Here is a 26,148-nt window from a genome sequence, read left to right on the forward strand (position 1 = left end):
AGTTTTTAGGATTATTATTATAATTATTATTATTTGGCATGGAAGATTAAGCCATTCTTGGCCCAAATTAAGTTCAAAATTTTTCTGCCACACCAAAAATTTGTCTCAAGTAATAAAAAGTTGTTGGAACTATATAAGAGCTATGCCTTGAGCAAAAGCTCCAAACTTCCTTTCTTTCCATCCAATAATAAAGTAGGCATTCCAATTGCCAAGATTCATTGTGATCTCTAGGGTCCAAATCTCATTTATTATGTTGATGTGCAAGTCTAATTACCTTATGAGTTAACAAAATAAGAATATTTTTAAAGCTCAATTGAAGAAGTTGGTTCATGTCACTATCCTCTAAACAAGAAGTCAAAAGAAGAAATTATGGAAATCAACATTTTCAACAACCATATATTTTCTTGGGAAACTTCATTGAAAAACTATACCTATTTGACTAGTAAGATGAACTGAAAATAATTTCATGTCCTTCCTCTTTTGAATGACCCCAATTCTATACCTATCTGTCTCCCCCAAAATGCATTCCAATTTCTTTCTACCATGTTCTACTTTGTTGATGATCATAATAGTCCATGTTCCTAGTGCTTGGTGTCAAAATTATGACCAATATATCAACTGCGGCAAGACTGTTGTAGTGAGCTAATATGTCAAATATTGGTTATCCTTTCTGGGGCGGGAGCAGGCCAACGTACTGCAGCCACCCAGGGCTTGATCTAAATTGTGATGGCTACACCCCGGAGTTCAGAATGATGGGCGTGAGTTACCGGGTCCTTGATATCAATAATTCGTTCAATACTCTCACAGTTGCTAGGGTGGATTACTGGAACAGTACTTGTCCCATTGAGTATCTTAACACCACTCTGAATCGCACCCTCTTCAATTATAACACAACATATCCAAACCTTTGTACTATGGTTGCCCTGCAAGCAATCTTTCCACTTCTAGCCAATTTATTTGAAGTTGCACAAGTGGTGGTAGGGTCGTTGGTTACTATGTGACTAGGGACCTCAGCAATATGTACAACTGTTTTTTATATATTCGTTTGATTGATTTCATTATTATTATTATTATTTTAATTGTATGATTTCTAATTTAAAATTTTTATTTTTGCATGAGGCTTTGGTGGCTATGCATATATGCAATGATTTGGCAATATTGATTTTTTTTTTTTAATAAGGGAAGGTGAGGTTGCACTACAAGAATGAAAATGGATCAAAACCAAAGTGTGTCCATAGGGAGTGAAGATAAATGCTATAGATGCAGCCATATGCAAGAGTATGACTATAAATTTTGACTGCAACTTAATTTGGACCACAACAAAAGGTGCATAGTCACGACTAAGGGGGCTGCTACTATAAGGTGGGTTATGGTTGGGGCCTTTGCTTGGCTGCTACCATAAGGTGAAACATGGATAGGGCCTTTTTTTGGCCGCTACTATAGGCCCTAAAGTTGATGGTGCTTTCTCTTGGCCTCTACTATAGGTCTTGCTATGGATATGAGAACTGCTAAAACTTGGTGAGAAAAATGAAAGATGAATTGATTGATATCCAATACACCTGGAGGCTAAATTATCATCACATGTTATGATTAAAAAAAAAAAAAAAAGGAAGTTAGATGTAGTAATAGAGAAATTTTTAGATGTTCCCAAGGAACAAAACAGTTCAGAATTGGGTATCAGCACTCCACACACATCAATGATCATGTACACTGTAATAAGATGGTCATATTGTTGCCCACATCGGAAGAACAACAACTATTTCTAAGATTCCTTGTTTTAGTCTAATCAAAAGCTTCTCCCACGATGATCAACCAGTCCTCATTCCTTGTTGCTTCTTCAAAAGGCTTTTGCATCTAAACCTTGCCAAAAGGCCTTGTAACAACATTTACAAAGTATTTTTACTTAAGCCTGCATGTATCAGGATAATAAACTATGTACACCATGGTTTGTAATCAACAGAAGCCATAATGCAATAAGTTAAAGAACTGACATAGAACAAAATTTACAAGAATTGATAGAAGTTCCAAAATTTTATAGATAACCAGGGAAACTTTTTCATAAATAAGATTATGGGAGAATACAAATTAAGCAATTAAAGGGCATACCTAGGCTGCAAAAGAGAAGCCACTGGGCAGCCGTGTACAAGTAAGATCACTAAGATATCCATGTAACTCACATCCAATGTCCATCAAAACAGGGTCCCCATCTTTGACCTATATATATAAATTATTTAATTGTTTATAAAAATGGATCCTCTGTAATAAATGTAATTACAGATGAAAAAAGTGTATCAACATACAATACAAATGAACTTACCTTCTGATCATTTCAAGAAATAGGCATTCTTGATCGTTTTGCCGCAAACTTCTGCATTCCTGATCATTCTGTCACAAAGTTCTACATTCCTGATCCAAAGTCAACTACGTCAACAAACTATTTATTGGTCATCCTGACAATGCAGTACTCTTACTATAATTAAACAAACACTTCCTAGAACAATGAATATAAATCTATTATAAATCTGTTATATACTCATTGAAATTCCCTGATTTTTTCACATAAGTTTCTTATACACAATATTGATATCCATGCTAGCTCATAACCTTTCAATATTTATCATTGAAATTCAACAGTACCTATTTCCGGGATGCAGTGATTTAAGCATTAACTGAAAATACGTCAATGATACAAGTAGGAACACTCCTTTATGACATGCAACTGCAAGTACCCTAAGGTCATATTAGCCTAAGCAAGAAGTGTCATCAAGTATTAGACAGCTGAAAACTAATCCAAGAAAAAAAAATTATATATATCTTAGTCTAATAGATTATAAATTTAGAAAAATTATTACATACTATAGGGAAAGAAAAAAATACAGCAGGGAAAAAAAAAAGGACAAAAAAAAAAAGGAGCAGATTACAAACAAGAGCGTTATGGAGGTGCAGGCGGAGAAAAGACCCCCTCCAGCAGGTACTACCCTCTATTTAAATTTTGATGGTTAAGGACGATTATAACCTAGGATAGCTAATGGTTGGTGACAAAATGCTGGGGGAAAACCAAATTTTAGGGTTGACTATAGGAATCTTATTTGCTATTCTGTTTTATGTATCAAGGTTCATAGTAAATCATATTAAGATGCAAATTTGGAGAAAAACAAACACAAACTTATACAAAAGGCACCATATGAAATCAGAAATTTACTTAATTGCATCAAGCAAAGAAATGCAATTGTGAAGAAGCAGTCTGTCCACTTCTCTCTTGGACTCAACTTCATCTTTCACTGCTACTCTCAAAATCCCAATCACCAGTCCAACACAAGAAATGAATCAGCGACTGGCTTACAGTAGAACTCAAGTAATTACAATATCAATCTTCCAGTATCATCTGCACACAATAGCCAAAATATTCAATCATAAAATTTTGATTCAACAAAACATCTCTATCAAAATCCCATCAACATAGCCTATACGTATTAATCTTGTTAATAAGAATCTTTTAATGAATATTAGTTGAGTATTATATTTTAATACTTTTAATGAATTAAAGTTTACAAACATTTACTTTTCATTTGGAAGAACCCACCAATGAAATTTTTTTTACTATAAAACATTTTTCTTCCATAGTCCATCCATAAAACATTTTTCTTTTATAGTCCATCCAAACAAGAAATAACTGGAAATATGAAACCAGCACTAACATCGGCAGACAATAAAATTTTTGAAAACTTAAATATAAAAAGTAGTTTTTTCGGCTTATCCTTTGAGTGTTTTATATATTATACATAATGTAAAAATTTTCAAAATATCATCCATATTTTCAATTATAGCTTAAAATAATATTAAAAAATAATTAAATTTACTTTTAATTTGTCCTAAGAAATAATATATTTTATAATAAATTTTTAAGAAACTGTTTTTCATTGCATGTGTTTTCTAAGTTAGAAAAATGTTTTCATGAATTGTTTTAAAACATGGCCTAAACTTTCCATATTTCTTTGCTTCCTATGAATTAAGCATGTATCTGCAAATTCTGAAGAGATGGTTAATCACTTTTACTAGGCAAATTGTCTTTTAGATCCTAAAAAATTTGGAAAAAAATGCAACAAAAAATAGAAGGAAAAGTAAATTATTTTTATATACTACTTCATATTCATTTCAATAATTTTAATCCTATATATAAAGACTAAATAATTAAAAAATATTTAATTTTTTAATGAATTTTAATTATATTTTATTTTGTATATTCTTGATAATTAAAATCAAACATAGAAAGTTATTTTTTTTAAAATTTTTATTTTCTTCTCTTAACATAACCTTAAAAGTAAGACAAGTATTACATGGGCTTGGACAAGAATTTATGGCTACGTTTAGTTCCTAGAAAACCCCAAAGAAATGAAAAACATACTAATGAAAATGATTTTTTCATGTTTAGTTTAACTAGGAAAAATATGAAAGAAAAATTATTTTCTCATGCTTAGTTTAACTAGGAAAAATATGTAAGAAAATACTGAAGTTGTGACAATGCTAAACAAAGCTAATTTGAATAAAAATAGTGGACACAATTTTATTAACAAACAAAATTATATTTATTAGAACCATCCAACCCAACCTGTTCCATTGTAAAGGTGGACACAATCCACATCATGTTAAATTATATTCCTATGTTGCACTCTCAAGAGGAAAAAAAAAAGAATCAAATTTCTCTCATCAAATATCGGCGTCTCTAGGATCCCAGGGTTCACTGTCTCAACCTCAAAATGACTAGAAGAATCACCCCCATCTAAACAACCGTTACAGCTCCTATGCTGAGCTTCCTGCTAACCTTCAGACAAAGCTCTAATTCAGCTTTGTTAGCAGAACTACTTCCAACAAGCATAAAGAGTGAAATAACATTGAATTGTACAACACTCTGATCTGGCATCCTGCTATATCATATTAAATAATTTTCATGGAACCTCCTTGAACTTCTAGACATAGAAGCCAGCAGGAAGCAAAATAGATCACTCTCTTGCATAGACCCTTCCTCTTAAATACTCTCTCTCACTCTCTCCCTCCCCTCTCCTCTCACTTTCTAAACCAACCTGAATGAGGTCACACCAACCATGTCCCTTTAGAATTTACTTTCATCGTCTCTCTCCAAGGCAGTGAATGTGGTCATCATCATCCTCCTTCCTCTTACAGTGTACACAGAGCTTGGAACAGAGCTTTGAAAAGCCTTCTTGTGGGTTCCATTAGTATTCCCCTTTCTACGCACAACTAACCAAGAGAAACTTTAGTAAGGGGCTTTAGCCTTCCAAACAGAGCTTGGAAGAAAAACTTGGGAGAGAGCAAACAACTACCACTCAACATACCAAATCTTCTAAACCTCTGAAGTCAAGGAGAGATAAAAATTCCTTGAGGATCTGAAGAAGGGAAGCAAGTTCATCAGCCCCCAATTATTGAGTTGGAAATAAATATCCCAGGAAAAGAAAAGGACATAATTGAGAAAGAAAATGGAAACTCGTTTGAGGGTAGAAATTCAGGACTTCTCCACACAGACTCTGGATCATCTCGGACAATGAATCTGGTGTGGAAATGAAACTCTTGAAATCCTAACAGATGGCTTCCAACATCCCTCATTCCCTCCTTTTTCATTGTTATAAGGGATAGAACTAGAACTCCCCTGTCACATACCGATCCCTTGCCAGTTAAGACAGGTCTGAAGGGCTTTTTCAAGGTCTAGAGTTAGTTTACCTCATTGCAGGAATAACACCTCCCAGTATTAGAATCAAGTAAGAGAATGCAGTAGATTTTCACCATAAAATAAAATAAAAAAACATGTCAAATAAATTCCAGATGAAAAAAAAAAAAATTTCAATAATTTTTTTTCATCTAACCAAAACATAGAATGGTTAAGGAAATACCTATTGAAGGTGAACGTAATCTGAGCAGCAATCAAGGCCCCAGAAATAACTCCTGCAACAGATTGTTATAGAAAATCAAATTTCATTTTTCACTAGATATTAAAAATTTCGGGAAAGAGGTTTGGGGGAAAAGACTTAGTTCGTAAGGTTATTCATTACTGATCTCCGACATGCAATTCTGATCTGAGTGTGGCAAAGAGTTCGGTGAGCGAGCTGGTCGTTGATCACCAGCAATCTAGTTGGAGACTCAATTCCTAGGGTTTTATGGCTTTGGGAGCAGAGTTCAACGACCATTACCAGCAACGATTATCAACATTGAGGGCTTAGAAGAGTGAATCAAAGAAAAATGTTGTTCAAAGATTCTCACTAGTGGGTTCTCGGTGGTCCAAAGTGAGGATCGAAATGGCTCTCAGTAGGTTCTTACCAGTCGAAAGAGGCAGTGGTTGATATGGTGGGTATATGGGTGCGGGCTCTATTGGGCCATATATGGTAGCGGTCCATTCCTTCTCCCAGCTATAATACCTACTATAGCAGCAGTCCATTTCTTCTCTCAGCTATAAGAGATTTTGTGGCAGCACTTATTCCCTCCCCCAACTATAATGTTGCTTTGATAGTGGATTTTGTTGGCCCCAACTAAAACCGCGGTGTCTCCATTTTCTTGTAGTGTTATGACTGATGGTCTCCAAAAAGCCCGCGGCCGCGGCCCGCTTTAGGCCCGGCCCGGCCCAAGCCCTTCCCGAGCCCGTTTTATGGGCGGGCCGGGCCGCGGGCCTAAATTTAGGCCCGCTCTTAGGCCCGCCCCTTTAAAAAAAAAACTACAAAAATAAAAAGTATTAAAAAAAATATTCATTTCAAAATTTTATTCATTGAATGTATAATTACATTTAAAAATGTGGGAAAAATTTACATCACTACAAAATAAATACATCCCAACTAGGTTGACACCTTTTTATTTGTTAATCATCTGTATTTTTCAACCACAAAAAATAAAAATAAAAATATAATATACATTTAGTCATTATTTTCTGGCGGTAATGGCGAACTATCATGCATCCATGAAGATCTTGATAATTTTAAAGATTCCATATCGGCAAGCATCTCTGTTTCTCGAATGGAATCGTACATCCTTTTATCTGCTATTTCCCAATCTTTCACACATATCCCTGCTTCAATAACATCTGGCGCTAAGTTGCATCGTTTTTTACTAACTACTCTTCCACCTGCACTAAAAGCAGCTTCTGATGCAACTGTACTCACAAGAACTGTTAGTACATCACGAGTAATTATAGAAAGCACAGGATATTTGTGTTGATGTGATTTCCACCATATTAAAATATCAAAATCTTCTTGATCTTCAAATGAAATTATATCAGTATTAAGATATTTATCTAAATCAGATGTATTATTTGGAGAACTATTTGTTGTCTTTTTTCGACTTTTCAACATTTCTAGAGCTCCTTTATAAAAAGATGAGGAGTTTGTAGATGTAGGTGGTAATTTAATACTATTAATATTATTACCATATTTTTCTTTATAATAGTTATATAAATTATGTAATAATGAATTTATTTCATTTTTAATTTCTTCAATTTTTATTTGGTCATTAAAATAAATAATTGTTAACCATTCATCCAAAGCTTCAAATTTCAATCTAGGGTCCACAATTAAAGCAATATAAAAAATTAAAGGTATTTCCCCCCAATATTTTCTAAATTTTTCTATCATTGCAAATATTGTATCATTAAATATTTCAAAACTTAAATATTTTTGAAGTACAATAAAAATATTAGTTATTTGCATAATAACTCGATTTGAAGTTGGATAATATACACCACAAAAAATGTTTGTTGAAGTATCAAAAATTTCAAAAAGATCTCTTAAAAGATCTGCAATATGCCAATCATAATCACTTAATGCATAAATATCTGCTTCACAATCATTGTTAAGTAATTGTATTTCATATAATTTGACTACTTTTCTATATTTTGTAATATTTTGTAAAAGTTTATATGTGGAATTCCATCTAATGGCCATATCCAAATTTATATTTTTTCTTTTCATATTTAACATTTTGCAACAATCAAAAAATAATTCATGTTTTGCTTGAGAACTATTAATACTATATGCAATGCCTCTAATTTTTTCCAATGTATCATCAACATTTTTTAATCCATCCTTTACAATTAAATTTAAAATATGTGCACAACAACGCACATGAAATATTTTAGCATGATCTTCTTTTACTTGCCAATATCGTTTTAGTCTATGTATTGCTGTATCATTATTAGCAGCATTATCTAATGTTATTGTCAATATTTTATCACGAATGCCTAAATCTATAATTTCATCATTTATTAAAGATGCTATATTTTTACCACTATGTGGAGCATTTATTAATTTAAATTAAATTATTCTTTTATTTAATTTCCATTCATTATCAATGTAGTGAGCAGTTATACATAAAAAACCAGTGTGAGTTAAAGATGTCCAAATATCAGATGTTAAACAAATATTTCCTTCAAAAATTGCAAAAAAAATTTTTAAAATTTCTTTTTGTGTATAAAATTTTTTCATAATATCTCTTTTAACTGTATTTCCAGACCAACCTTTAAATTGAGGATTAATACCTCGTTGAATTGTTCCTACAAAATCATGAGTTTCCATCATGTTGAAAGGTTGTTCTGCTCTTATTATATAATCAATCATTTCTTCACGACAGTTAGATTCATCATAAGAAAATGTTTTTAAATTTCCACTTTCATTTTTACCTAATTGCATATAATTTCTAATATCTACATTATTTTTAGTTTTGCAATTTTCGTGATGTCTTTTTAAATGACTTGTGCCTGCATTTGAGCCACCAGTAAGAAATTTATTACAAATTTTACATTTTGCTTTGATTTCTTTTTTATTATTTTCTAAAATTATTTCTATTCTATCAAAAAAATTCCATATATTTGAAGTAAATTTTTTGTTTGATGATATTTCATCACATGGACTAGATGAAGAAGCACTTGTCATATTATAATTATTGATAAAATATTATGCCAAAAATAATAAAGTAATAAATATAAAAAAAAATATAACAAAAAAATAAGGTAGTAGGGGTGAAGTATGTTACTCAATTAGAGAACCGATGCAGAAATTCCTAGCAAATTTGAACTCTTGGAGCCACCAATGCTTGTTTTGTACCACCAACAATATTGTATAATTTGAGGGAAAAATAAAAGAATTTGAAATATTGTAGAATGTGAGAGAAATAGAGAGAATTTGATGAAAAAATGAAAAGGAAGAACATGTATTTATAGGAAGGTTTTTTTTAAAAAAAAAAAAAAAAAAAAAAAAATTGGCCATGTGACCGTTGGAGGCTTAGCCCCAACGGTCACATGACTCACATGGGCAGCTGGCTGGAGCTCCAACGGTCACATGACCGTTGGAGCCTTTATTTTTTTTTAAAAAAAATAATATACTTTATTTTTATATATATATAATTAACTCAATTATTAAGCACAAAAGGAATGTAGCTCAATTGGTTAGAGCCTTGATATGAAAACATGAGGGGAGGGGTTCGAATCCCCCCCTCTCCCTTCCTTTCTTTAAAAGCCATTTTGGCTTATTTAAAAAAGCCCACGGCCCGGCCCGGCCAGCCCGCTCCCTAGCCCGCCAGCCCGCTAGCCCGCGGGCTCATAGGCCGGGCCGCGGGCCTAACATTTTTCCGTGGCCCGGCCTGGCCCAGCACGAGCTGGGCCGCGGGCCTCCTATTTACGGCCCGGCCCGGCCTGGCCCGCCCGTTGGAGACCCTTAGTTATGACATTCATGTCATTAGAAAGTTCCGATTGGAGTGAGATTCTTGTGAAGACTGCTACCACCTTTTTTTTTTGGGAAGGAGAAGATTCTTTTAGGGAGTCCATAACTGCATGTCCAGAAAAAAGAAAAAAAAAAGAGAAAAAGGGAAGATGATAGTGGGATATTATTTTTTGGGAAAGGATATTCATGCATGAGGGAGTTTTAAGGAGAAAAGACTTTCTTTAGGAGTCCACAGGCTGCCACTTATCATAGGAGGATTAGGAAGACATCTTTGAAAGTTTAAAAAAGGCTAGGATTCTTAAGAAAAAGAGGACTTTTAGTCTATGATAAGAGAGGTCCTTATTGTCAAATGATCATGTGTTTCTCTCCTACCAAATTATCCAAAAAAGGCATAAAGGAGTAGCTCCCTAAAGTTTTTTCCACTTTTTTCTCGTAAAAGAGTCATTCCAACCTAACAAAGTGTTTTTGATGGAGGAGTGAATCACCTTTGAGATACAAAAAGAGAGAACAAAAGCTACCACAACTACCTCGCCTTGCTACAATGCAGAAGAATGTGATAAATTGAATCTTCATGAGTGTGATGAAGAAAACATCTATTGGCCAAAGACCCACATCTTTGTTGTAATTAATCAAGAGTCAAAGCTTTTCCCTAGGTCGCCTCGCAAGCAAAGAAGCTCAACTTAGGTGGAATCCAAGCATTCCACATAATAACATATGGGAACGATTCAAATCTCCCTTCTGCTAGGCTAGAGTAAAGTGACCCTAATAGAGAAAGATCCACTCTTTGCCTCTAACCAACACACCTTGTCTTCTGCTGCCTTAACTACCCCCTTAACAAGTAGTTTTGAAAAGAAGTGCTTTGCATCCTCAATCTCCCAGTTGTTTGGATGCCTAGAGAATCTATGAGTCCACACACCTCCACCATTAGAGTGAGACCACAAGTCCGCCATCCAAGCCTCCTCATGGTTCAAAGTATCGGCCGACTCGTATCGGCCTCGGACCTTTCTGCGTCGAGTTTGATACCCGATATCATCTTCAATACAAACCCAACTAAGAACCAGTTAAACTCGGTTGGCTCGGTTGAGATTTTGAGTGGACTTGATCGAAATTACGAGTTGAATCATTTAAGATCAAAATATTCTCATATCAAACCAAAAAAATATTTTTTTTCCTTTTCAAATTACACAAAAAGCAACCAAAATTGAGAAATCTCTAAAAAAAAAAATGAGAGTTCTCTTCAAAAGAAATTTTTTTTCAAGACCCATGACGGTGAAGGAGAAGAAGAAGAAGAAGAAAGCTTTGTGTTGGTGATGCAGTTGTGCTGACTGGCCAATGAGAAACATCACATTCTTCCATTGATGACGATCTTTGCATGTTGGCGTTGCCTCTCTTTGCCCGATCTCCGTTGTGTTTGCGGTGTTGTTTGGGTGTGCATTGTAGAGAGGCAAAACTTCAAATTGGGTATCTCGTGGTGTGAATAAGTGATGTTTGGGATTGTGAATTGAAGAAAAAGGCTTAATGTATTGTTTTATATAAAAATGATTTATTATTTCAAATGTTCATATATTTGCATCAATTTACTTTATATCCCAACGGTATTTGGAATTGGGAATTTGAAAATTATTATTTCATATATTAAATATGGTATGAATGACTTTAATTTAGGTAATGTACTATTTTACATGGTAATGGTATTATATAAGGTGTATTATTTTATATGCTAATCTATTGTTAATAATTTATGAAATCATTTCATTTATTATTATGTTAATATATTTTTAAGTTGATTAGTTTCTTAATTCATTTAATTATATTAAAATAATTTTTATAATTTTTTGAACTTCTTAAATATCTTATTTTGCTTATCATTCGATATCGAACCAAGATGCCGATACCAATGTGCCTCAGAACCCTTCAAGTTGATGACCGATACCGCGATTTTGAACTATGAGCCTCCTTTAAAGTAGTTAATGCAAATAAAGAAGGAAAAGAAATACTTAAAGGTTCGTCGCCACACCATTTATCCTTCCAAAACCTTACCCTTCTCTCATTGTCCACCGAGAAAGAAATCCTACAATTAACTTGTCTCATGCAAATTTCTTATAACCTTCCATAAGCCAAGATCATAACCCTCGTTTACTTCCTTAGAACACCAACCCCTTCAACTTCCCAATGCTTATTGTTACACCCCTGAATATCACTCCAAATTTTTCACAAGTGTGCGGTGCTAAGGACCCTTCCTTAACCAACCTTCCTTTCCAGCTTTTAGAAAAACAGAGTAAAAGCAAAGTAACAGGGACACAAACGATCATAGGAAACCTATCCCAACTTGTATTATTTCACTCTACAAGAAAAAAAATTGTTTTCCCTTGAGTCATAGTACAATGCTTACACCTCTAAGCATTTAGAGAACCATATCCCAATCTCTCATCTCTGTTCTCTTAAGGATGCAGGAGCCCTTTTAAAAGACCTAGCCTGTAGTTACATTTTGAATTTCCAAATTCAAAACTTGGAGCCAATCTGGTGGTTATGCAACTAGCCAAAACTGCCCATAATTGCCTTGCATAACCACCCACCACCCAGATAGTGGCCTATTCGTGAACCACCCACTTGCACCAGTCATCAGCACCTCAGCCAACTGCAAGTCAATTGGCTGCTTGACTTGATCACTTGCTGTCCCAGCTAGCTGCACTAGTTAGTTACCATCTCCTCAAGCCTTTCTCACCAAGCTGCTGGAGAGTTCCCTTAATAAGCTACTTCCTTCCCCGTAAGGTGCCTCTTGTGATCAGGTGCCTACCAACGTGTCTTTGATAAAGGCCTTTTGAACCAGGCAGCATGCACCAACCAACTGACTAGGTGTCTAGTGCATTAGTGTGCCTTCCCCACACTAATGTGTGAGCCCATGCCATGTCTAGGTGCCCATGGCTTAGGCGTGTTGCTTACTTCCATTGTTAGGTCCAACTCCATAGCAACGAGCCATGGCATTGCGCCCATGGATGATCCCTCTTGGTGCACAGGGCATTGCACCCCTGTGCTGTGTGTAGGCATCATGGGTGCGAATCAGCTGCTGTCTAGTGCCCCATTAGGCCATAACATTCTGCCCATGCCTTCCTTAGTTGGCTCACCGCACAAGGTTTAGGCGTCCTCGTGCCTGCACGGGGAGAAAGTAGGCTATACCAAGCCCCGTGCCGTTGTGGCCACGGGGTGCACACCACACATGTTGTGGAGCCCATGTGTGCATGCTCGAGTCCCGTCCATGTGTCCTAGGCATGCCCAAGGTCGTGCCATGGTGCCCCCTTGGTGAAGTTAAGGTTTTCCCTTGGTGTTCCCTTCTTTGAGTCACCTACCTCCCTCTTAAAGAGCAATACAGGTCGTTTTCATTGTTTTTGGAGGAGACATCAATATGCCTGAGGAGACATAATGGAATATTAAATAAATATAAATTAAATTCCAAAAATAGCTCTCAACCTTCATCTGCACCACATAAGCCTGGTGCGCGCGTGGTGCATATCTAGCCTACTCACGGTGCGCACGTGGTGCACGTCTGCCTCGCTCGCGGTTCGTGTCTAGCTCGCACATGGCCTCCTCACTTAGCCCCTGGAGTTTGAACCACCAAACCTCCAAACCTTCCTTGTTTTCTCCGTCTAGGCTCTCATGGGTGGAAGGCCTACCTATGAGGCATTTTCCTCTATAATTAAGTCAAGTGGCTAAGGGGTTGAGAAACCCACCCCCGCTTACTAAAGTCGATGCTCTCGTCGACTTAGTCTGCCAGTATGCTTAGACCGCCTTCTCAAATTGCCACAAGGTAACATCTCTCTCCCATGTAGCTTCTACTTCTCAAGTCCCCTTTCACTGAACCAAGAAATCAGTTCGCCGGTTCTTTTTGCTATGTCCCATAGTTCTATGATCCAAGATCTTCTCTATCTCTCGATCAAATTGCTTCATGACCAAGGGAGGGGCCCTCTTTGTTTGCATCTTCTCTGTATCCAGATCCTCATGGTAAGGTTTCAAAAAACTAACATGGAAAGTTGGGTAAAGCTTGAGCCTCTCAGGCAGCTTCAGCATGTAGGCCACCTACCCAACCCGTTTTATCACCTTAAATGGTCCATCATACTTAGGAATTAGACTCCTCTGTCTAGTATTGCTACTGATTTTCTTCCATATTTGAGGAGTCAATTTCAGGAGGACCTTGTCCCCAACCTGAAATTCCAAGGGTCTGCGATCATGATTTGCATACTTCTTCATCCGTTTAGCTGTCTTCTCTAGACTATCCCAGGCTTTATCAAACATCTCCTGTCGGGATTGAGCCATCTTGTATGCTATAGAACTATTTTCTCCTGCTTTTTGCTTAGCCACCCTCCAAAGGCACTCGTGGCTGCACCCCAATAGCCAGCTCAAAGGGACTCATCCCTGTTGTTGAGCTCCTCTGCAGATTATAGCACAACTGGGCAGTATCCAACAAATCCACCCAATTTTTTTGTGTTGCTGTCACATAGTGCATGAGGTATTCCTTCAGCAAGGCATTGATCCTCTCTGTCTGCCCATCAGTCTGAGGGTGGTTGGCTGTAGAAAACTTCAACTCTGAACCCAAGAGTTTGAACAGCTCAACCCAAAATCGGCCTGTGAACCGTGCATCCCGATCACTGACTATGTCCCTAGGCAACCTAAAGTGCTTGACAACATTATTGAAAAACAACTTAGCCGCTTTTTCCTCAGGGCAAGCATCAGAGGCAGGTATAAACACAACATACTTAGAGAATCTATCTACAACAACAAAGATAGATTTAAAGTCACGAACCTTTGGAAATCCAGTGATAAAATCCATGGAAATGCTCTCCCAAGGTCTTGTTGGAATGGGGAGGGGCTGCAGCAACCCTGTAGCCTTCTTCCTCTTGGTCTTGTCCATCTGACAAACTGGCAGGATTTCACATATGCCTAGACATCCTCACCCATCTTAGGCCAGTAATAGGATCTGACTAGTAGTGTTAGAGTCCTCTCTTCACTGGGATGGTCTGCCCACTTCGCATCATGAGTTTCCCGTAGTAATTCATTTCTTAGGCCGCCTGCAATAACATACCATCTTTCTCATTTTGCCACAAGGAGGTCTCCCTCTAGCCAATACCTCCTGATCACACCCTCCTTAACTTGCTACTTTAGCCTGCCATATGCAGCATCCTGCTCTGCAGCTTGCTTGATTTTCTCATTGAAGTTAGAGATGACTTCTGAGAGGGTCATGATGTAGGTAATCACCTTTTTCCTACTCAAGGCATCAACCACAGTGTTATGTCTTCCTGGTCGATGCAGCCATTCAAATTGGAAGTCGGCCAGGAACTCCTACCATCGTGCCTGTCTGGGATTCAACTTCTTCTGAGTTTTGAAAAAGATGTTGACCACATTGTCAGTAACCACTGTAAAAATGCTTCCCAATAAGTAGTGCCTCCATTGTTGTAGGCAGTGAACCACAACTGTTATCTCCTTCTCATGAGTGGAGTACCTCTGCTCAGCATTGTTCAGCTTCCTACTTTCAAATGCCATAAAGTGCCCTTCTTGCACCAAAAGTCCACCCAAGGCTCTATCTGAGGCATCCGTTTGGACTTCAAAGGGCAAGTCCAAGTCTGGAAAACGCATCACAGGCTTAGTGGAGATGACTTCCTTCAAGTCTTCAAAGGCCATCTGACACTGCATGCTCCAATCTCACTGGTTGTCCTTCTTCAACAGGTCAGTAAGGGGAGACACCATCTTTGAATACCCTTTAATGAACCTTCTATATTAATTGGCCAAGCCAAGGAAGGACCGCGACTCAGTCACTTTGCTAGGGACTGGCCACTCCATAATAGCCTGCACCTTGCTCTTATCCATCCTGATCAAGCTTGCATTGATCTTATGTCCCAGAAATGTGATCTCTTCTTGAACAAACTCACATTTCTCTAGCTTTACATAAAGCTTGTTCTCCCTCAATCTCTGGAACACCAATCTCAAATGTTTCTCATGTTCAATTAAAGTCTTACTGTAAACCACAATATCATCTAGATACACTACCACAAATGCATCTAAATAGTCAAACAAAACATCATTCATCAAATTGTAGAATGTAGCAAGGGCTTTAGTCAATCCAAAAGGCATTACCAGAAACTCCTATGATCCATATCGAGTTACACAGGTGGTCTTCTCCTCATCTACTACTGCAATTCTCACTTGCCAGTAGCCTAATCTTAGGTCCAACTTGGTGAAGTATGAGACTTTTGACAATCTGTCAAACAACTCGACAACTAAGGGGATCGGGTACTTGTTCTTGATGGTCACCTTGTTGAGAGCTTTATAATCCACACACATGCGGAGATAGCCATCATGCTTTTTTTGGAACAGCACTGGTGTACCATATGGGGCCCTTGAGGACTGGATCAAGCATGCATCCAACAATTCCTTCAATTGCTTACGTAACTCCAATAACTCTACAAGAGACATCTTGTAAGCGGCTTGAGTCGGGGCCTTTGTTCCAGGCAGCAGTTCAATCTTGTGGTCAATAGGTTACCGGGGTGGCAATTCCTTGGGGAGTTTTGTAGGCATTACATCTTTGAACTCCTTAAGGATTTTGACCACTGAATCAGGGACTTCCATATACTGTCCCTCCTTGATCTCGATCAAGGCTGCAACATATGTCTCCTGACCTCTCTTCAATCCCTTCTTCAACTGGATAGTAGACAACATCTTAGGCTGTCCCTTACCACCATTCTTTTCCCTCAAGGCCTTCACGAAACAAGGCTGCTTTTCTTCCAACACCATTAGTCCACCAAGATGTGGGATCAAGACCGCCTTAGCCCTTAAGAGGAAATCTACATCGAGAATCAATTCAAAGTCATCCAAGGGCACACAAAGTAGGCTGCATGTGCCCTTCTAGTCACCAATTTGCATGGGAACGTTCTTGGCTACACCTTGGATTTTTGGGTTTTGCTATTGACTGCCTTGATCTGATTGGTACCCTCTTCCAACTTCAATACCAACCTGGTTGCTTCTTTGGTGGCGACGAAGTTGTGAGTGGCACCACTGTCCACCAAGGCCTTCACCTGCACACCATTTACAATTGCATGAACATGCATTAAGGACTTCTAGACTGGGGTCTCACCATTAGTCACGTTCAGGAGTTGTAGTGGGTTGACTCTAGGAGGGGTCTCTGAGTCAGATTCTTCCTTGTCATCTGTAGTCACAAGGGTTGAAAGTTTATCTCTTTTGGGACAGTCTTTGACTCAATGAGGGCCATTGCAGATGAAGCATCCTGCCATTCGGGTGGTCTGCTGCACAAACTTTGTGGTCTTCTCCACTAGTTTTCCCACTGCAGCAACCTTCTTGTTCTGTTTCTTCCACTCGGACTTCTTAGAAGTCTTGCCCTCAGCCTTAGCCTTCTTGCCTCCTTCTAACTTGGGTCTCTGCATGATGGAGATGACACCACCCATCTTGTAGTCCACCAGGCAATTTGCTGTAGCTATGATAGTAGGGAGATCACGAACCCCTTGCCTTCTAAGTTCCGTCTGAGCCCACCATTGCAATCCAGACATGAAGTTGAAGAACTTGTCCTTCTCTGACATGTTCTTTATGTCTAACATCAAGGAATTGAATTCCTTGACGTAGTCCCTCACAGATATGGTGTGTCTGAGCCTTTTCAACTCTTCCCTGCCCACCCAAGCAGTGTTGGTGGAGAGGAACTGATCTTTCAATTCCTTCTTCAAAGTCTCCTAAGTGGTGATTTGGGGCCTTTCAGACTCTGCATCGTCTTCCATCCTAGTCCGCCACCATAGTTTGGCATCACTAGTCAGATACATACTGGTGATGGATACTTTCTCGCCATCAGGAATGTGAGCAGCCTTGAAGAACTGCTCCATGTCCCACAAGAAGTTCTCCAACTCCTTCGCGTTCCTGTTACCGTTGAAGCTTTTAGGCTATGGGGCTCGGACTTTGGGAGGGGCTTCAGGGCCTGAAGATGATCCCTGCAACACAGCCTTCTTGAGGACTACAATGTCCTCTCCATAAGACTGTAGGGCTCCCTTGAAGTCATTCATCAAGGACTGCACCTCTGATTTCAACCCAGTAAATTTCTCCTCAAAGAAATTATCACGGGTCTCCAATAGACTCCTCTACACTTGAATTTCTCCCATGGTGTGTTCTGCCCACGAAGCCACAGTGCCATCCTCATGTGGCCATTCTCTCAATGGTTCTTCCATCCGAGTCATCTTTTTCCGCAGTGCATCCATTGCACTACCACCAGTGTGGACCCGCATTTTTCACGTGCGCCCCCACTCGATCGGCGAGACTCGCTTTTTATTTGTGAAAAATTAATTTTTAGAAAAGTCGGAGTCGCCACTTATTTTATTTTTATTTTAAAGGGAAAATAAAACAAGAAATAAAACCCTAAAAAAATGACTCCACAATTTTTGGAAAAGCGTGTCTTTGAAAAACCCGAGTTTAGGTCCGGGGATCAGATTACTTATTGGGAAGGTACCTCTAGGAGGTAGCACCCCTCTAAGCCCTACAAAGGTCTCTATTGACTAAGTTAAGGGAAGTGTGGCCATTAATCGGTTAATTATAGGTACCTAAGTAGGCTAGGTGATTTTACATATTGCATGCCTAACAAGAAAACAAACCACAAGATAGGGTCGAAATGCGTACCTGAACGGCTTCTCAAGCGCTATCATGAAACATAAGAGATTAGTTTGGAGATATATCACACAAAGTGTTTTATCCAAGCATATCAAGCATATATCAAAACATCCAAGAATCACATCATGTATGGGTATAGTCATCAGTAACATATGTGTCAATAGAATTCTCAAAAATAGGTGTGAAGGAGCATACCTGGATAGCAAGCTAAAATGCCTCTATGGGAAACAAGATTGCTTAATGATAGGTGCATAATAATCTCACGTATCTCAAAGAGAAAGCACAATTAATCAAATATCAAACAAAAAATATTGAAGAAAATATCATGGATGTCGGGCCCCCACCAAAGCCCTAATTGATTTTGCATGAATTGATTCTATGAATCCCATTGTTTGGGATTATGAAGTTTATTCATGCTTGTTTTAAAACAAGAAAATCACAAAATCAGAAAATCAAGAAAATCATTTGAAAACAATGAAAATGCATATTGAATGGAGAATTGGCAGCAAAGAGTTTGTTAGAACCTGGGTCTCACTACTTAAAGAAGGTCTGAGGATGATTCTTTAAAGTAAGGATTGTTTGGAGGAAAACGATTTTGAAGGCACAATTTAAAGCATATAAAATCACAAGGTGAACAAGAAATGTACAAAAAGAGGAGGATAGTGTGCACTATATTCCCTATAATATGCCGCAAAAGTATTTGCTCTTGTTCAATCCTCTCTCCCTGCACATTATCTAAATTAATCTGAAGAGTCTTGAACGCTTGATAGATCTCTCTTCTTAGCTTTTCAATTTTATCTAACAGGAATTCTGCTTCCACCCGTTGTTCAGGATTTTCAGTCTCCAACTCTGAAATCAGTTTCTCTGACAATCTGGATGCCTCAGTGTGTTTCTGACACTCAATCAATAGAGAGTAGTTCTTTCCTTCCATGTCTTTACCGTAACGTAAACTGGATTGTCTCTTAGCTTTGGCCGGAAAAAAAACAGAATTCTAAACCTTCACGATCTGAATAGCAAGTCTGCTCACGAGATGCAAGTCTTCAATTTTGCTTTAGCACAAAATTTTAATTCTGAACATAAGAAAGATATCGTTTCAGTGTTCAGTGCATGGGTACTTGCCAGGAACTCCATTCTTTTATTGAAGACTAAGTCTTCACCGAAGAATCCACATGGCATGCAAAGCAACTCCATGGCTCTTCAAATGAGGAAAACTATAATCTATAGGAGTCCCTTCCTCAACGGTTTCAGGATTTGAATACAGTGCTGTTATAGATGAGGCGGCCTGCTCGCTCTCGGAAGTTGCATCCCCACCATACAGTTTATCAATTGATTCTGCAACCTGTTGTGAGACATCAGATCGTGTGTGACTCATCAAAAACTGAGAACCAAAGGGATCATCGGACTTTGACAAACGGTTCAATTTTGCCTGCCCCCTGGGAATATGTTCAGAATAAATAATAAATAAAAGTGGAGGAATCCGTGTTGTTTTTTTTTTTCAGCGTAGCTAACTTCAGTTGGATAAACTTCAGAGTCACCATATCCGGGAGAAAGTGTTCCACCAGAACCTAAAGTCACATCATCGCTATTTCCCAAGAATTTAACATCCCAAACACAACCAAAACATTATATGCTTTGAACATGAATTCTTTCCTTCCAGATTCTTGTAAAAAGCAATCTTTACTGTCACTGACTTGATCAGACAGCACCTGAAGACTGTACTCTTAGACTGTATCTTTGGTCTAAACATGGTATCGATGAGGTCGCTGATGAATACATGTCCTGCGTTCCAGATGGTAGAGAGTGCAGCTAAGAACCTTGAGGTGAACCAATTCTGGAAGGTAGTGTTTTGGAGAATGTAGTCAGAAATAACAGCACCAAATGGGAAACTCCGTTTGGCTAGTGTTACTGCCATTTTTGCGCCTGCTACTGGATTCCCTCTGCCATCAACTGCTTGGAGTCTCACTTTTGTCTTGCGTGTCTTCTCAACGCTTTGATCTTGATGAGTCCTCCACTCTTCTTTAGTGAAGGGTTGTAATGAGATGCTATCCACCTATATCTCGACTGATGTGTCATTGTTCTCAAAGTAGAGCTGAGGAGGGCCAGAACCCTCCACAGTGAGGCCACCTTTAAGCATGGACTAGCACCCGGTCTCGGCAATAATAGCACCTGCATATTTCACCCCACCATTTGTTCTGAAAGTAGCTGCCACAGAAGCACTTCTGCTGCTAATTTGTATCCAAGCAGAGAAGGTGTAGGGCTTGTCCTTCTTCATGTAAAGCTTCTGTGAAACACTGTCATTCTTTTGGCTTCTGCTATGAGCCACAATGAACTCGTTGCCTCCTCCTGATACTCTTTTTTTTTCTATCTTCGCACCTCCAGACACAGACCATCCTTTCAACCCATCATTCAAATCAGGATTCAATATCATCCCTCCACCATACTGAGGTCTGAGAGGCTTCTCCAAACACTCCACGCTGGCTGTGTAATCATATGATAAACCCTCCACTGCAAACCCTGCATAAAGAAGTACTGAACACAACAATAAAAGCCGAAGCAAATTATGTTTCTCTTCAACCTTCATAATGATAAGTTCATGTATGATCAATCCTGCAACTCAATCGAATCAGCATAGATAAATAAATAAATGAAACTCATATGTGTATCAATATGATAACAAAAAAAGCTGGAAGACTTTCATCTGATTCTAGTATTCAATGCTTGTTCAGCGTAGTAGTAACTCCCCGATATTTCTGAACCAACCGAATTCTCTAACTGGTCCTCCATAGCTAAGAAGTGGATTTGGCTCTAGAGACGAAAATCATCTAGAACAGAATATGAGTACCTTTGAGGGATAAAACCCCCCCAACTTGTGAACTTGCCGCTAATCACCGTTGACTTGGGGACCCAAGTAGGAATTTCCAGGCGGGGATGATGGAAACGGCCAAGCTGAAGCAGGCGAGAACGGTGTGAGTTGTAAGGGAAGATCCGAAACAGGTGAAGGGTTCACATGAGGAGGTGAAATTGGATTAGAAACAACAAGCTTTAATGATAGCCCGAGCTCGGTCTTGGCCTCATTGATCAAATACTGTATCACATTATCAGGATTGAAGGCCAGCCGGATCCTCCCACGCTCACCATGGTCTCACAAACCATGAAGATAACTCACTGTGTTAGAATACTGATCCTTCCCGAAACCTTTTTCAATCGATTTGGTAACTTCCTCAACAATCTCCATTGATGATATTTGTGGCAGGCTCATTGTTTATAGATGATTGAAAGAGTATCTGGTGGACATACTGGGACAACATTTATCACTCAGTCCTTCTAATAAGAAGGATTCAATGTTCTTCATTCTGCTCAGAATCATACAAGAGCTTTTCACTTGAACCCTGCAAGAGGAACAATCTATCTTTCCCATCCTATTATATAGCTTCCACACCTTCAAAGCATTATCACAGCCACACTTCGTGTCTCAATCAGTGGGTTTAAAAAGTGGGTAAATAAAAATAAATATATAAATAAAATAGGGTAAAACATAATAGAAAGAATGAAAATCACTAAGAGATTAAATCTGCCTTTAAACACCAATAGAAAAGCGACAAATTGGGAACTATAAAGAAATCCATGGAGCACCCAGAATCAACAGCAACATGTGGTCCTTGATTGGTCGCTCTAATCATCTAAACAAATATCAATAATTGCAAATGGAATAAAAATAGAGAGGAACATGGATTTTTTAAAATGAAGAACTTATCTTAGGAAGACGCAGGCTGGCGAATATCCTCTCAAGAATCCCAGAACCAGTGAAGTCCTCCTTTCCCGTGCGTGTTGAAAATCCCCATCTTTCCCTCAAAATCTGCAGTCGTATTGATGTCCGGAATCCCTTGTGGCCCCCCTCCATGGCTGTGTGATGGTGAGCCTTAATGAATCAAAACTCCCTCTTCTCTTAGATGTCCGCCATGTCTATCTGCCATGCCCCCTTTTTGATTGCCACCCTCTTTTTTTTTATATGGCAGCCCACTCTTGTAGAATATTTTACTTCCTTTTTTGTTATACGCGTGGATATGGGAAGTCTACATATGTGCAGTTTACTTGGAGATTTTCCAAGGATGCAGCCCCTCTCTCATTTGGTAAGTAATCAGATTCTCTTTAATCTTCTTTCCATATACTCCCGGATGTGCCTCAGCCGTGATGTGCCCACTTTCTATATGCAGCCGTGTACGTCAAAGATCTTCTCCAATGTGTGCATTCAAATCTCATGCCAAAATAAAATAAGAATTAAAAGCAGTAGAGGTTATGAAATTGAAAATTAAAACTAATAAAAAATATATGCAATCAAAACAATATATCTATCATAGCTACACACAGACAAATTAAGACATCAGTTTACGCAATTAATGACATCAATCTCATGCAATATTCTATAAAATAAATAAATAAAACAAATAACTAACTAAATGTTAATAGAATAAGTAGATAAATAAATGAATAGGAAATCAAATATATACAAGTGTTAAAAAAATGCAAATCATGTAAATTATGTAAGTCATGTAGGAATTACCGCAACGGTGACATGGGAGGGCTAAGATACCTAAGTGGATCTAGTGAACCTAAATGGGCCTAGATGTGCCTGAATGAGCCTAGGTGAATCTAAGTGGGCCTAGGGTGGTGCCTAATGGGTCAAGTGTATCTAAAAGCTATCCCAAAAAAAAAAAAAAAAAAAAAAGCAAGAAAAGCCTAAGTCTAAGTTAGGGCTGCCAAGGGTCACAATAAGGGGTAAGATAATCCCTCAACCAAAGTCTCCGAGGTGACTCAAAAAAAGGGTAAGTAGTATGAGTAGCAATGGGCCACCCAGGAACTACTGTGGAACACTGAAAACGAACTTAAAGACATGTGCTAAAGGGACAAAATTGAGGGTCTACAACCAGCCATCTTTGGTGAAGGCTCTAATACTAATTGTCACACCCCTGAATATCACTCCAAATTTTTCACGAGTGTGCGGTGCTAAGGACCCTTCCTTAGCCAACCTTTCTTCCCAACTTTTAGAAAAATAGAGTAAAAGCAAAGTAACAGGGACACAAACGATTACAGGAAACCTTTCCCAACTTGTATTATTTCACTCTACAAGACAAATTTTTTTTCCCTAAGTTAGAGTACAATGCTACACCTCTAAGCATTCAGAGAACCATATCCCAATCTCTCATTTCTGTTCTCTTAAAGATGTAGGAGCCCTTTTAAAAAACCTAGCCTGCAGTTACATTTTGAATTTCCAAATTCAAAACTTGGAGCCAATCTGGTGGTTATGCAACTGGCTAGAACCGCCCATAACTGCCTTCCATAACCACCCACCACCTAGATAGTGGCATACTCATGAACCACCCACTTGCACTAGCCATCAACACCTCAGCCAACTGCAAGTCAATTGACTACTTGACTTGATCACTTGCTGTCCCAACTAGCTGCATTGGTTAGCTGCCATATCTTCAAGCCTTTCTCACCAAGCTACTGGAGAGTCCCTCTAACAAGCTGTCTTTTTCCCCGTAAGGTGCCTCTTGTGACCGAGTGCCTACCAACGTGTCTTTGATCAAGGCCTTTTGAACCAGACAGCATGCATCAACTAGCTGACCAAGTGTCTAGTGCATCAGTGTGTCTTCCCCACACTGATGTGTGAGCCCATGCCATGTCTAGGTGCCCATGGCCTAGGCGTGTTGCTTGCTTCCACTGTCAGGTCCAGCTCCATAGCAACGAGCCATGGCATTGCGCCCATGGCTGATCCCTCTTGGTGCATAGGGCATTGCATCCCTGTGTTGTGTGTAGGCATCATGGGTGCGAGTCAACTGCTTTCTAGTGCCCCATCAGGCCATGGCATTGTGCCCATGACTTTCTCAGCTAGCTCACCGCACAAGGTTTAGGCGCTCTTGTGCCTACGCATGGAGGAGGTAGGTCGCACTAGGCCCCGTGCAGTTACGGCCACGGGGTGCACACCACACATGTCGTAGAGCCCATGTGTGCGTGCTCGAGTCCCGTCCATGTGTCCTAGGCATGCCTAATGTCACAAGCTGATCCAAATGAGCCTCCCCATGGCCTTATATAGGGTCAGGAAGCTTCTGGAGACTCCTAGAGGGGGAAGAGTGTGGAAGGTTCTAGAGAAGTCTGGAGGAATCCACACAATTCTACACTATGGTGGAAGGCACAAGAGGAGTCTGGGGCTTTCTAGAGAAATCTAGAAGACTCTTGTATATACTTGTATATAGGCTTGTACCTAGAATGGTGTAGGACATTCTAGAATAGTCTTGAGATGTAAGGAACCCTCCAAGGTTCCAGAGAGTTCCATTGGTGCCTATAAATAGGTGAGGGCCTCATTTGGCCAAGGCACCAAGCAAGTGAGCATCCAAGCACTTGTAAAGGCTTTCTTGAGATAATAAAGCTTCCATTCTTTAAGGAGTTGCCTACCAAGCTTCTTAAGCTTTTGAGTTGCAAGTGTCTTAGCCTAGCAAGCTAAGCATTGGGGAGCAAGGCTGACTTAGCAAGATCAAGCGTCTTGGCTTGTCTAAGTGCCGCACGAGCTTAGTGAACGACTAAGTTCGTGACAAGTGGTATCAGAGCGCGGTTACCAGGTGGGCATACCAAAGGAAGCATGTCGGGCTCTAATGTGGAGGAGACTAGCGAGCAAACCCGTGGACGGGAGATGGAGCATACTACACGGGGCCGAGGCAGGAAGGATAAGTCTCGTGACGCCTTAGCCAACATGGAGGCAAGGCTAGCCAAGGTGGAGCTAGCCATGGCGGATACTCGGGAAGGGGTGGACTTGGTAGAGCAAGGCATGGAGAAGGGCTTAGAGGATCTAAGGGAGCAGATCCAAGACCTTCGCGAGGGCGTGCTAGGTTCACAAGTTCAGCCGGTGTCACACGAGGAGTTCATGTCCTTCCAAGACAAGGTCATGACCATGTTCGCTAGTGTGGAGTCAAGGATGGAGGCCTTGGCTGCACGCATGGATGCCCGAGACCAAGAGATCCGTCAAGAGCTGGCCATCTACAAGACTGCGGTGTTAGCACGAGTCATGGCCACTCATGAGGCACCAAGGGTGGAGGTACCTAAGCCACACACGTTCAGTGGCAAGAGGGATGCAAAGGAGCTGGATAACTTCTTGTGGCACATGGAGCGTTACTTTGAGGCAATTGCATTAATGGATGAAGCCACTAAGGTACGCACCGCGACCCTTTACCTCACTGATAATGCTACTCTATGGTGGCGTCGACGGTTTGCCGACATAGAGAGAGGGACGTGCACCATAGACACATGGGATGCCTTTAAGAGAGAAATCAAGAGGCAATTCTATCCGGAAGACGTGGCTTACCTCGCAAGGAAGAGTCTAAAGCGTCTCAAGCACACGGGCTCGATCCGTGAGTATGTCAAAGAATTCTCTACTCTTATGCTTGAGATACCTAACATGGCTGAGGAGGAGTTGTTGTTCAACTTCATGGACAACTTGCAAAGCTGGGCCGAGCAAGAGTTGAGGAGACGTGGCATCCAAGACCTAGCCACGGCCATGGCAGTAGCCGAGTCCTTAGTGGATTATAGAAGGGGAGACTCCTCCAAGCCCAAGCCACCATCCAAGGGTAACCAGGCCAAAGGTGGGGGAGACAAGAGGTCGCAAGGCCAAACTTCTAAGGAAGGATCGAGCAAGGGCCCTAGTGGCAAGGACGGCAAAGGCAAGGACAAGCGAAAGGAGTTCACGCCCAAGACCAATTGCTTCCTGTGCGATGGTCCGCACTGGGCACGGGAC

At 39.5% G+C, this 26,148-nt stretch overlaps 1 long non-coding RNA gene across 4 annotated transcripts; it reads right to left on the minus strand.

Moving 5' to 3' along the window:
* Positions 1-1,618: 1,618 nt before the first annotated feature.
* On the minus strand, positions 1,619-6,561 carry LOC104881564 (uncharacterized). 4 transcript variants are annotated; one of them, XR_009467641.1, is made up of 6 exons: positions 6,063-6,561; positions 5,904-5,955; positions 3,203-3,385; positions 2,318-2,406; positions 2,107-2,214; positions 1,619-1,909 (listed from the first exon to the last, which is right to left on the minus strand). It is a non-coding gene; the product is annotated as an uncharacterized LOC104881564 (long non-coding RNA). The 4 variants fall into 4 exon arrangements; XR_787557.3 differs by having other exon boundaries at positions 1,619-1,873; positions 6,063-6,560; XR_787556.3 differs by lacking the exon at positions 1,619-1,909 and having other exon boundaries at positions 2,013-2,214.
* Between the last annotated feature and the right edge of the window lie 19,587 nt (positions 6,562-26,148).

This window comes from Vitis vinifera, chromosome 14 (assembly GCF_030704535.1).
Source record: "Vitis vinifera cultivar Pinot Noir 40024 chromosome 14, ASM3070453v1".
Taxonomy (NCBI): domain Eukaryota; kingdom Viridiplantae; phylum Streptophyta; class Magnoliopsida; order Vitales; family Vitaceae; genus Vitis; species Vitis vinifera.